This window comes from Octopus bimaculoides, chromosome 2 (assembly GCF_046866305.1).
Source record: "Octopus bimaculoides isolate indiv1 chromosome 2, ASM4686630v1, whole genome shotgun sequence".
In the NCBI taxonomy this organism is placed as follows: Eukaryota; Metazoa; Mollusca; class Cephalopoda; order Octopoda; family Octopodidae; genus Octopus; species Octopus bimaculoides.
Genome location: NC_142929.1, coordinates 185526686 through 185539185, shown reverse-complemented (window position 1 = coordinate 185539185; position 12500 = coordinate 185526686). Strand labels below are relative to the sequence as shown.

At 37.5% G+C, this 12500-nt stretch overlaps 1 protein-coding gene across 9 annotated transcripts in view; it reads left to right on the top strand.

Moving 5' to 3' along the window:
* The window catches only part of LOC106881487 (uncharacterized), a 378451-nt gene that overhangs the window by 15865 nt on the left and 350086 nt on the right, over positions 1 to 12500 (top strand). The gene's annotated exons all lie outside the window — the stretch shown is intronic.

The window sequence follows — 12500 nt, the reverse complement described above, 5'->3', positions numbered from 1 at the left end:
TATGTATGTCATCTCAGCGACACACACACACACACAGATACACGTAATCTACGCATATACATCACATGCGCGCTTGTTATTTCTCCTGTCCTGTTTTAGATTCCGAGTTCTAAGCATTTTCGCTTCCTTGTTGAGGATGAGAAGTGCATGAATATCATTGCTTCTGTCTACTCTTCAAGGCATTACATCAAGGATGACGACGACGAGGGTGATAATTTCTTTGCCACAAGGGCATCGGATGAAGGAAACATTACAAAGCTGGGTTGCAGTTTGTGTGGTGTGGTTTATGTAAAATCGAGTGAAGAGAAACACGTGGGGAGAAATGAGATGAAAAGTTTATACAAAATCTGTAATGGATGATACAGTTTCCCTGATACAAGAAGACTTATAACAAGGGATAATAAAAAACCGCACAGATACAAGATCACTGACCGTTGAGGGTACAAGTCCTCCCCCAGCTGTTGTTCTCCGATCGACAGGGGCATGTTTAAAGTAGTTTCATCCACTCAAGCCAGAACTAAAGGAGTATACAGGATGATACACAACGATTCAGTGTAGGATTACATAAAATATAAACGATAATGAAACCCACTTAAGTCCAAAAGGGCCTTTTTAACTGTGTAAAGTTAAGTAGTTGAGATGGCTGACATGAAACAGATATGAGGTAATTAGGTGAAGTGAGGAATATTGAAGAAGTCTCGTATTCTAACGAAATTCATATATTGGATTTGAACTCCGAACTTGAAAACTTTTCTACTTTAGGCACAAGGCTCGAAATTTTTGGAAGTATTAGATCGACTCCAGTACGCAACTGGTACTTAATTTATCGACCCTGAAAGGATGAAAGGCAAAGTCGACCTCGGCGGAATTTGAACTCAGAACATATAGACAGACGAAACACCATTAAGCATTTCGCCCGGCGTGCTAGCGTTTCTGCCAGCTCCCCGGCTGTGTTGTGGGTGTATGTGTGTGTTTGCTTGTAGTGTGCATTGTAGATCCATGATGAAAGTTAACAAGTTGAGAGAAATAGAGACGGATGATTTTCGAAAGTCTGACTGAAAGGGAGAGAGAGAGAGAGAGAGAGAGAGCGCTGTCCTTAGGAAAAATTGAATTATTTTGGAACGAGATGAGTGAAAGTATGATAGAATGAGAATAACAAACGACACAGAGTAACCTTGAAAGACAATTGACAATTATAGGTTCATAGATTTAGATACATAGAAGAGACATCGAACGGGAAACTATGAAGGCCAGTAGCAGACATAACTGTGTCAACATTATGGTAGCCCCATCGTGATTAAATATTAGTACAAGGATGGAAGGGTCACAAGTTTTATTTTTGTGTGAAATGGGGGGAAACTAGTGTATTTCACGAACTTAACACCTGTAAATTATTTTATTAATACTTATTTTATTGGTTGTGGAGTGAAGAAACAGGAACTCCTTTCAAACAAAGTAATGATATATTTCATTCAAGTCATTTAGTGAGAAATACTGTCAGGTTTGCTACTTTATTGCTGTTACTATCAATGATGATAATAATAATAACAGAAGCTACAAGACACAGAATCAACGAAGGCTGAATAACGAACCAATATTGACGTATAAACTATGTAAAAATCCGCTGGCAACTGTTCTTCAAATATTGAATATACCTAACGTCAGTGCGGTGAGACAATAATAATATAAAGGTGTTGTCTGATATGATGGATTTCATGGAATTGAATCTGGGTCATGTTAAAGTTCGTGTAACCTCAGTCAACATCTACACACTGTCTCTATCTACCCAGTCAGTATCTGCAGGCTGTATCTATATAGTCAACATCTACATACTGTCTGTATCCAGTCAAGTTTCTGCATGCTGAGTCTATCTATATAGCCAGGATCTACACACTGTATCCAGTCAGCTTCTACATGTGTCTATTCATGTAGTCAACATCTACACACTGTCTGTATTCAGTCGCTATCTACATGGTGCATCTGTCTACATAGTTAACATTTATACACTCTCTCTATCTAACCAGTCATTACCTACACTTTGTATCTATCTATATAGTTAACATCTACAATCCAGTCTACACACTCTTTCTATACAGTCAACATTACCATAGTGGCTATCTACATCAGGGGTTCCTAACCTTACTTTGCTTGTGGTCCCCCTGAGAGCTATCTTATCATCTGTGGACCCCATATATGCAAATGTAAATTTATGAAATAAAATATTTGTTTGTAGGTTAGTAAAAACTAACAAATAAAAAACAATTTTGTTATATTCATAACATAAATTCCAAATACAAACCTTGAACATTTCAATAAATACAGGTACCTCTCCTAGTAAACAAAATTTATATATGGACCCACAAATTACAATTTTTTACTCGTGGGTCCCCTTAAAGCTTCTGTGGACCCCAGTTGGGAACCCCTGATCTACATAGTCAATATTTACTTTGTATATGCAGTGGACATCTACACACTGCATCGCTCTATCCAGTCAACACTTACACATTGTCTCTAACTATCCAGACTGTGACTATCAACACAATCATCATCTACATGCAATATCTGTTTAAATAGTCAACATCTTCTATACACTATGTCTTTCTGTAAAGACTGTCTGTACCTGTCTATACAGTAAAGATATGCAGAGTATCTCTCTCTTGTGTGTGTGTATGCTAATATGTATGTATGCATGTGTGCATGCAGGTATTTACGTATCTTCGAATATTCTCAGAGATTTATGTTCATTCTAAGAATTCATGTCAGTGACTAAGAAAGTGACAAGATATCTTTATGCAAGTCAAGACAGTTCCAGGTATTTGTAAATATGTGAGGGAGTTAGTGTATCTGGGGTATGTCAATATATATATATATATATATATATATATATATATATATGTGTGTGTGCGTGTGAATATATCACTTATGTTCTGGATATGCATAGCTCCATGTCTCTTAAGTACAGAGTGCTGTTAGGTTTTACGTCTGTGTGGATATGGAATATGCACTCATGATTATGTGTATATACTAATTCCAGTCTGACAGAGAATCTTTGGAATGTTTTACAAATCTTTCACTGTACCACTTGATTGGATTTGGAGGATAATAGCCAGTTTACTTTGTCCTCTCCTGAAAAAACCCACAACATTTGTAGATTTTAATGCAAATATCTTGTGATATTGCCCAGCACATCTATAATTATATTTTATCATTTGCTTATTTCAGTTATTGGATGGCAACCATGATGGGGCCTTGAAGAGCTTTTTTTACTGAAAGTCTGGTATATTTTCTATTGGCCTCCTTTCATTGAGCCATTAGATTATGGAAACTTAAACAAGCTGTGGGGAGATGACAAAAACAGACACAGAAACATACACACACACACATGCACAGACTATCTCTCTCTCTCTCTCTCTCATACACACGATAGATTTCCATGTAGTTTCTGTATACTAAATTTACTAACAAGACAGGTGTCTTCTACAATAAGCAGGTGTCTTCATCTTAGGTATGTGTCTTCTACAATAGCCCCAGGTCAACTAATGCCTTGTGAAGAAAATTGGTTGATGGAAACTATCTGGAATCCTGTCATACAGTACAAGACATCCAAGGTGCCACACTGTGTGGTTGGACCCGAAACCACATGACTGCAAAGTGAGCTCCTTAACCAGATGGCAGTGCCGGTGCCTAAAGGGTACAAAAGAAAAGGTACAAAAATAGGACATGAGATGTATTTTCTGCATTAGTTTCCCCTAAATGTTCTCTTTTGCTAAAATTTTAAGTGAGACATTCACATCTGCTGGACAAGTGACCTCATCAACAATGCATGATTTTCGTTCCCTGTCCCAAAGAACAAGATCATGTCTGTTGTGTTTGCCTTGGCGTGTTATTTTTATTGGAACGTTCTTGTAGTATTCCTTATTTTTAACAGTATGGATACATTCTCATTTCTGTTCTGCTTTCTGTGTGAGTGCCAGGAGAATCCTTCTTGCAGATAACATCATGTTTAGTTTTGGCAACAATGCCATGTCTCAAGGAAAAGTATTACCTTGTGGACATCTTTGGACAGTTGCTGCTGATGTATGTATGTATGTGTGCATGTATGTGTGTATGTATGTATGTATGTTTGTGTATGCCTCTAGGTATTATGTATTTTTGTCTACTTCTCTGCCTCTCTTTCTCTCTCTCTCTCTCTCTCTCTCTCTCTCTCTCTCTCTCCCTCCCTCTGTATCTGTTTCTATAAATTTCTTTTTCTAATTATTTTCGTCTCTCTATCTCTCTCTTATCTCTTTCATACACATGATACTCACACACATACTAATCAATACACAACAACATACATGTATGTGTGTATATATATATATATATATACATGTCATGCACACGATATTGCATGCTACGCACATGCACTTATGTCTGCTGATCATCGAATGTCTAATACATATATCTAACCATAGATCAACTCTGAGGTGATGATGGAATATTACCATTTCTCTGTATGTATTTCTATTGTCTTCTTTCCTGTCAACCATTTAATCCATTTTTCTTAAGCCTCAGATTTAGATTAACAAATGACAGCAATCCTGGCATTTTTGTTTCCATGACGCAAAATTCACAGAATCTCCAAATTAGTGAAATTCTTCCCTTTTCTTATTTTGGTTTATTATGTGTATGTATATGTGTGCGTTTATATATATGTAGATATTGTATATATGTGTGTATATATGTGTGTGTATGCTTTTTCACGAACATTTGTACATCCTCACTTACTTGCAAACACAAATAAGCATATGCGACTTGCAATTTTAATGGCTGCATAAAATATGTACACTCAGATACACAGATGCATACACACACACATATGTGTGCATACACATACGAGACTTAGCCTAAACATAGCCATGGCTTTGTGTTAAGATGTTTACTGCCCAACTACATGGTTTCAGGTTTGGTTCCACTGTGTGGTATCTTGGACAAGTGTCTTCTACTATTGTCTCAGGCTTAGCAAAACCTTGTTAGTAGATTTAATAGATGGAAACCGAAAGATGCTTATCATATGTGTATGTGTGTGTGTATGTATATGCATATGTGTGTAAATGTGCATGTTTTGGAGGGGGGTGTGCATGTTTGTATCTTCTTGCCTTGACATTGAGCAATTATCATCATCATCATTTAACGTCCATTTTCCATGCTGGCATGGGTTGGATGGGTTGACTGAGGTCTGGGAAGCCAGAAGGCTGCACCAGGCTCCAGTCTGATCTGGCAATGTTTCTACAGCTGGATGCCCTTCCTATTGCCAACCACTCCGAGAGTGTAGTGGGTGCTTTTTATGTGCCACCAGCACAGGAGGCTGAGTTGTAAACAATCATTGCCATCAGACAAGCAGTATCTTTCCTTGATAATTTTGTTAGAAAAAATTATCGGCCCATGGGGAAATATTACCTTACTTGGAAACAAATGTAGGTTGGCAACAGGTAAGCCATGTGACTCTAGAAAATATGTTTCAACAAATTCTGACTTTTGCAAGCATGGAAAAGTGGATGTTAAAATAATAATGATGATGATATATACATGTTCCTGCATGAAGATTGAGGTAGCATGAAACTTGAGTCACATGATAAATATTAATTTTCAATTAACTATGTATATATGTGTGTGTGTGTGTCTATATAAAGAAGTGAAACATCTGGAATGTTTATAAGATGGGCTGTACATCTAATTTAAGGGCCAGTCTAGTCCAATACTATTTCACTGATTCTAGTTAAGGACTAGATTAAGGATATATACTATAAAACAAGATGGATTATACTTGTAAGTCAACCAGCCACTGTCCTGCTGATTATGATTCAAGATTATGTTCAAGGTACATGTATCTGTGGAATACACAGCCACTTTGGCTATATAATTCAATGAACAAGTTTTTCACTCGACAGAACAAGTGGAACAATCTTTATCAAACCTGATATGAGATCCGTCATGCGTGATACCTGAATATTGTAAATTATAGCTAGATTCCACACTATTTTTCTCACACTGCAATCATCTGCGCTCATCAATGGAGGTGAATTCTGTAGAAGTTGTTGTTTGTATAGATTACAAATTCCAGTTACTGTTGATGATGGCTGCTGACTCGTTAGACAAGCATGACCAATGCTGAGAGGTAAGTGTCAGCTATACCTGTACAACACTACAGTGACTCTCACTAACAATACCAAAAGGCCCAGAGACAAGCAAAGTGCAAGATATCTGGATCAGTAGAATGGTGGGTTTTGTATATGACTTAGCCTTCTCCTAGGGAGGTGCCTTAACAGAGACCAGCAGGATGACTGCACCCTTGGACACCAACTTGAGCATTTCTGTATCCTGGTGCTCATGTGCTAGTTAACCCATAGCTTGGATGCTGACAGGTGCTACTTTTCTGGGTCAGAGTGGACCTGGGAACAATAGTGACTAAGAGGTAGTTCCTTGTTCTTCAAAACCCTGGAACTTCTAAACCAGAGCCCCACTATGGGATGCAATTTTAAATAATTTTGATAATATTGATACATACATGCATATACACACATGCACACACACACACACATGCATACAATGCACCAACACACACACACATATGTACATGCTGTGAAGTGGTTGCTGTTAGGAAGGTCATCCAGCTGTAGAAATCATGCTGAAGAAGACATTGAAGCATGATGCAGTCTTCATATTCATTGGATCCTATCAATAAACCATCTAAAACATGCCAGTATGAAGGTAACTTTATGAGTGTTGAGTGTTTAAAGTTTGATGAGAAGGACAGGAGCAGCTTTGTTGTTGTGGAAGGGATACATAGCTGTCATCATCATCAGTTAACATCCAATTTCTATGCTAGCATGGGTTGGACTGTTTGACAGAAGCTGACCAGCTGAAGGGCTATTCAGACTCCCTGTATGTTCTGGCACAGTTTCTGCAGCTGCAAAAGAGATATATGAATAACTGTAAACCTACTTTTGGGCCACCCTGTGTGTGTGTATATATATATATATATATATATATATATATATATATATATCAGGTGTGACTGTGTGATGAGAGGCTTGCTTTTCAATCATATGGTTCTGGGTTCTGTCTCACTGTGTGGCACCTTGGGTAAGTGTCTTCTACTATAGCCTCAAGTAGACTAAAGCTTTGTAAGTGGAATTGGTAGGCGGAATCTGAAAGAAGCTCATTGTATACATATGTGTGTGTGTGTGTTTGTACCCCATCACTGCTTGACAACTGGTGTTGGTGTGTTTATGTTCCTGTAACTTAGCAGTTTGGCAAAAGAGTTTGATAGAATAAGTATCAGGCTTACAAAAAAGACAAAAAAAAGAAGGTCGTGGGGTTGATTCATCTGACTAAATATTTTTGAAGATGGTGCCCCAGCATGGTCACAGTCTAATGACTAAAACAAGTCATATACATACATATGTAATAATAGTGATAACGACACACACACACACACACACACACACACATCTGGAATTGTAAAATCCTTTGTTAATGTGGAGTTGGATGGTGAGATGTGCTTACAAAGCATATTTGCTAACAATTCTATCTATGAATTGCTTTTTCTTTCATTTCCTGTTCATTGTTTGTTTCTATGTTGGGACAGCTTACTGTTGATATAAGGCATTTACTTTTCTGCACATCTTGTCGCTCTCCGTCCTTCTCACTCCTTTTGAATTGTTCAGAATTATGAACTACTACTACTACTACTGCTGCTAGAGCTACAGAGCTACTGCTACTGCTACCTCTGTGGGTTGTCTTTGATGTCCATGCAACTTGTCAAATCTAATCCTACGTCAGCACCCCTCTCTTAGGTCATATTACAAAATCACAAACAGTCCTGTCCCCTATTGCTAACAGATTCCAAGGATTGAATTCCCTTTTTATGGGGTAAATGGGGGGGGGGGGTCTTTCAATTCATTCTTGCTGACCTGGTGATTAGGTGAAATGTAATGTTTACCGTGGTGAGCTGTGGACGGTAATAATCTTTTCTACTCCAAGCATAAGGCCCAGAATTTTGGGGGAAGGAGCCAGTTGATTAGATCGACCCCAGTACGCAACTGGTACTTAATTTATCGACCCTAAAAAGGATGAAAGGCAAAGTCGACTTCGGCGGAATTTGAACTCAGAACATAAAGAAAGATGAAATACCGCTAAGCATTTCGCCAGGCGTGCTAACGCTTCTGCCAGTTTGCTGCCTCTATGGATGGTAGTAATAGTGGTATGATGTGATGACAGAAGTGGTATGGTTACAAAAGTATGGCTTACAGCGCACAGTGTTGTAGTAGTGTTGTGGTAGTATGTTTATAGTGATACTGTCATGCTGGTGTGGTGATAGTATATAGTGTTCGTGATTCTGCAGTGGTGTTGTAGTGGTGTTTTTATGGTAGTAGTGCTTATGTGATGGTGTTGTAGTTGGGGATGCAGTGCTAGTGGTGCTCTCGTTGTGTTGGTATTGTGGAAGTATATTGTTAGAAGTGCTTTGATGGTGGTGGTGGTGGTAGTGGTGGCATAGTTCAATGCCTGAGTGGTGTGTGTGAGTTGGTATGGATGAGAATGTGTATGTGTGTGTGTGTGTGTGTATGATGTGTATGGGCTATAGTTGGTGGTATATTATGTCGTACAGTACAGCGTTGTGATAGTTGGTGTGTGGGTAGGTGTAAAGTAAGAATGTACTTCCTCCTGTTTGACCCAGTGTTACGAACACCACCACCGCTATTACCACTGTCATCATCAACACTCACACTTCCCTCTGTCACTAATCAACCCCTTCAATGTAGTGAGACAACTTCCTCTTTTGTCATATACGCCCACACGCATGCGTGCACACACACACACACACACACACACACACACCTACATACACCTACAGACACACACCCACACTCACATACACGTGCTTGTATAGACATCCACACATGATTATTTGCGTACACATACCGTAAACAATCCCTGTTGCCTAAGAAAGGACATTTTTTTTCTTGTTCAAATATATTCATTAGTGACAGAGGCAGTATTAATAATACGGAGAGGTAATAGTTAATCCCACATTGTTTTTGTTGTTTCCATCATACATGACATTACTGCCTATTAGCAACACTGTATCCTGCTATATATAACCACTGTACCACTACATACTATAGTTTATACTACTACATAAACTTTACTATACTAGATCAAGTAACCCCATGCGTTACAGCCCCAGCTACTATCTACATTACATACACAGGTCATAAGCAAACGCTACACTATATATATATATATATATATATATATATATATATATATATATATATATATACATATATATAAGATACAAAATGGGGCAAGAACGCAAAACATCCAGACAGGTGATACAAAAAGGGACAACAAAACATATATGGGTACAGGACGTCACAAAACGTAAACAACATGAATTACGAAATACGAAAACAACATGAAATACGAGGGTAAACTTGGGCAGGCGAACAACGAGAGAAACAAATGGAAAATAAGACAAGTAACATAAAGAACGACTCTTCATCAGTTGTTGGCTGTTTATCTACTCCACATTTTGAGCAATTCACGACAATAGTTGCTCCTACAAACCAAAATAAGCAGATAAACAGCCAACAACTGATGAAGGATCATTCTTTATGTTACTTGTCTTGTTTTCCATTTGTTTCTCTCGTTCACCTGCCCAAGTTTACCCTCGTATTTCATGTTGTTTTCGTATTTCGTAATTCATGTTGTTTACATTTTGTGACGTCCTGTACCCATATATGTTTTGTTGTCCCTTTTTGTATCACCTAATATATATATATATATATATATATATATATATATATATATATATATATATATATATATATATATATATATATATATATATATATATACATATATATATATATATATATATATATACATATATATATATATATATATATATATACATATATATATATATATATATATATATATATATATATATATATATATATATATACAGTGAAGGCATGTGGCTTAGTGGTTAGGGCATTCGGCTCACAATCATAAGGTTGTGAGTTCAATTCCTGGCTACGCATTGTATCCTTAAGCAAGACACTTTATTTCATGTTGCTCCAGTCCACTCAACAGGCAAAAAATGAGTAGAACCTGTATTTCAAAGGGGCCAGCCTTGTCCACATTCTGTGTCACAACCGAATCTCCCTGAGAACTATGTTAAGGGTACACTTGTTTGTGGAGTGCTCAGCCACTTGCACGTTAATTTTATGAGCAGGCTGTTCCATTGATCAAATCAACTGGAATCCTTGTTGTAACTGATGTGCTACTTGCATGTGTATATATATATATATATATATATATATACATATCAACATACATTTAAAAAAATATAATTATACATAAATAATCACAAAAATATATGTAAATAGAATCCATGTGCGATATATATGGCAAAGAGAACTGGGTGTAATGGGTAGATTGTTGCCATTTCATACTTTTAATTTCGCGCATTGTTTGTTTCTGATTTTATCAACTGCACAGTATAGTAAGATCAGCTGGTCACCATCTGTGAGAAAAACAGCACCATGATGCAATTCATTCTGCTAGAAATTTGGAAACAACATGCTGTACTGCTTGGCATTCGTGCCGGAAGCTCTAATACGAACATTTCAGAGTGTTTGGGTGTCAATCTGAGGACATGTACCGAGAGTGATAAAAATCAAACAACCAGTGAACATCATGGTGTTTGGAGAGATCACTAGTGATGGCGATGTTATGCTTCCATCCGTCTTCCCACATGGCCTCAGACTCAACACGGAGGCCTACATCAGGTGCCTGGAGGAGGTAGTGCTGCCATGGGTCAAGAGAGTGGCTGCTGGAAGACCCTATGTTTGACAACATGCCACAGAAACAGGAGAACTCATTCATAGCTGTCAAACAATTTCTGTGACCACATCACTCCTAACATCTGGCCACCTTACTCCCCAGACTGTAACCCATTCATTATTATGTGAGGGGTACAGTTGAGTGAGAGACCAAGAAAACTCCTTGTAACACCCAAGATGAATTGAAGGCAAGGATTATGGCAGCATTCACCAACTTAAACAAAGAGACTGTCCAGAAGAGTTGCAGGAAATTTCGAAGTCGTCTTTGATGCCAAAGACGATTTATCGAAGACATTTACTAGTTAGTATTTCGAGATATTTTTATGTAATTTTGGTAAATATATCTGTTAAAATGAGATGTCAGTGTTTTTACATTTTTGTGTAATTTAGACGAAAGTTTATTCACCGCACCCTGTATGTATATATATATATATATATATATATATATATATATATATATATATATTCATACATATTTATATATATATATTTATATATATATATATATATGTAGGCAGGTAGTATAAAACTTTATTTACTAGACTATTTGTCCTTCATAGACATATACACATTACTAGAAACAGTAGCCAAATCTCCCTCAAGTCACAGCCTATCAGGAAGTGAAGGATATATTAGATAATGTTGTCCTAGGTACCACCTAAAAGATGGGATGTTTGCCACTGGAATTGTTTTTGATTATATGTTTGGTCCTTAAAGGGTCTGACCTGGGGCTAAACAACAATGACACACAAACCTACACACACCCAAATGTCTTGTTTATAACTGCATACATTTCCTCCACACTCTTACTCCACCACTAACATCACCACCACCGCCACCACCACCAACACAATACTTCCCTCTGTACATAGTTGTGATGTTTCTTAGGAAGTGCCCCTTACTCTCCACTTGCTCACCCCCTTACCTGAAGCCAATTAAGTTTAAGTCAAGTCATTAAGAAAACATATACATACATACGTACGTACATACATACATACAGACAAACATACATACACATATATATATATATATATATGTGTGTGTATATATATAGATATGATTAAACAGTCATTCTCAGCATGTGATATCAAAGTATCTCTCTCTCTCTGTCTCTTTCTTTTATATAGACAATTATATATTTTACATGCAGCTTGCTCTGTGGGATATAGACACACACATATACAAACACTGTTGCATGCACAGACACCCACTGCCTTCATTTGCTATCAACTGGAAATCACAGCTATAGAACCTATATATATATGTGTGTGTGTGTTTGTCACAATTTTACGTGTTTTAACTATTTTCAGAATTTGTTTCGCACTTCTAGCATTCATGATACCACTACCACCACCATTACTACTACTGCTGCTGCTACTACTACTACTATTACTACTACTATACTACTACTATTACTATACTACTACTACCACCACCACCACCACCATCAGTAGCCACTCAACGTGGTGTGGTATGTGGTGTGAGATGAAGTGAGTGAGTAGGTTTCTTCAAACATGCCCTCCCCACAAAATTGAACTTGCGCTCTCTCTGTCATCACCTGTATAGTGGCGGTAGTGAATAAATGCTTCTCTTGTTGGACTTTCA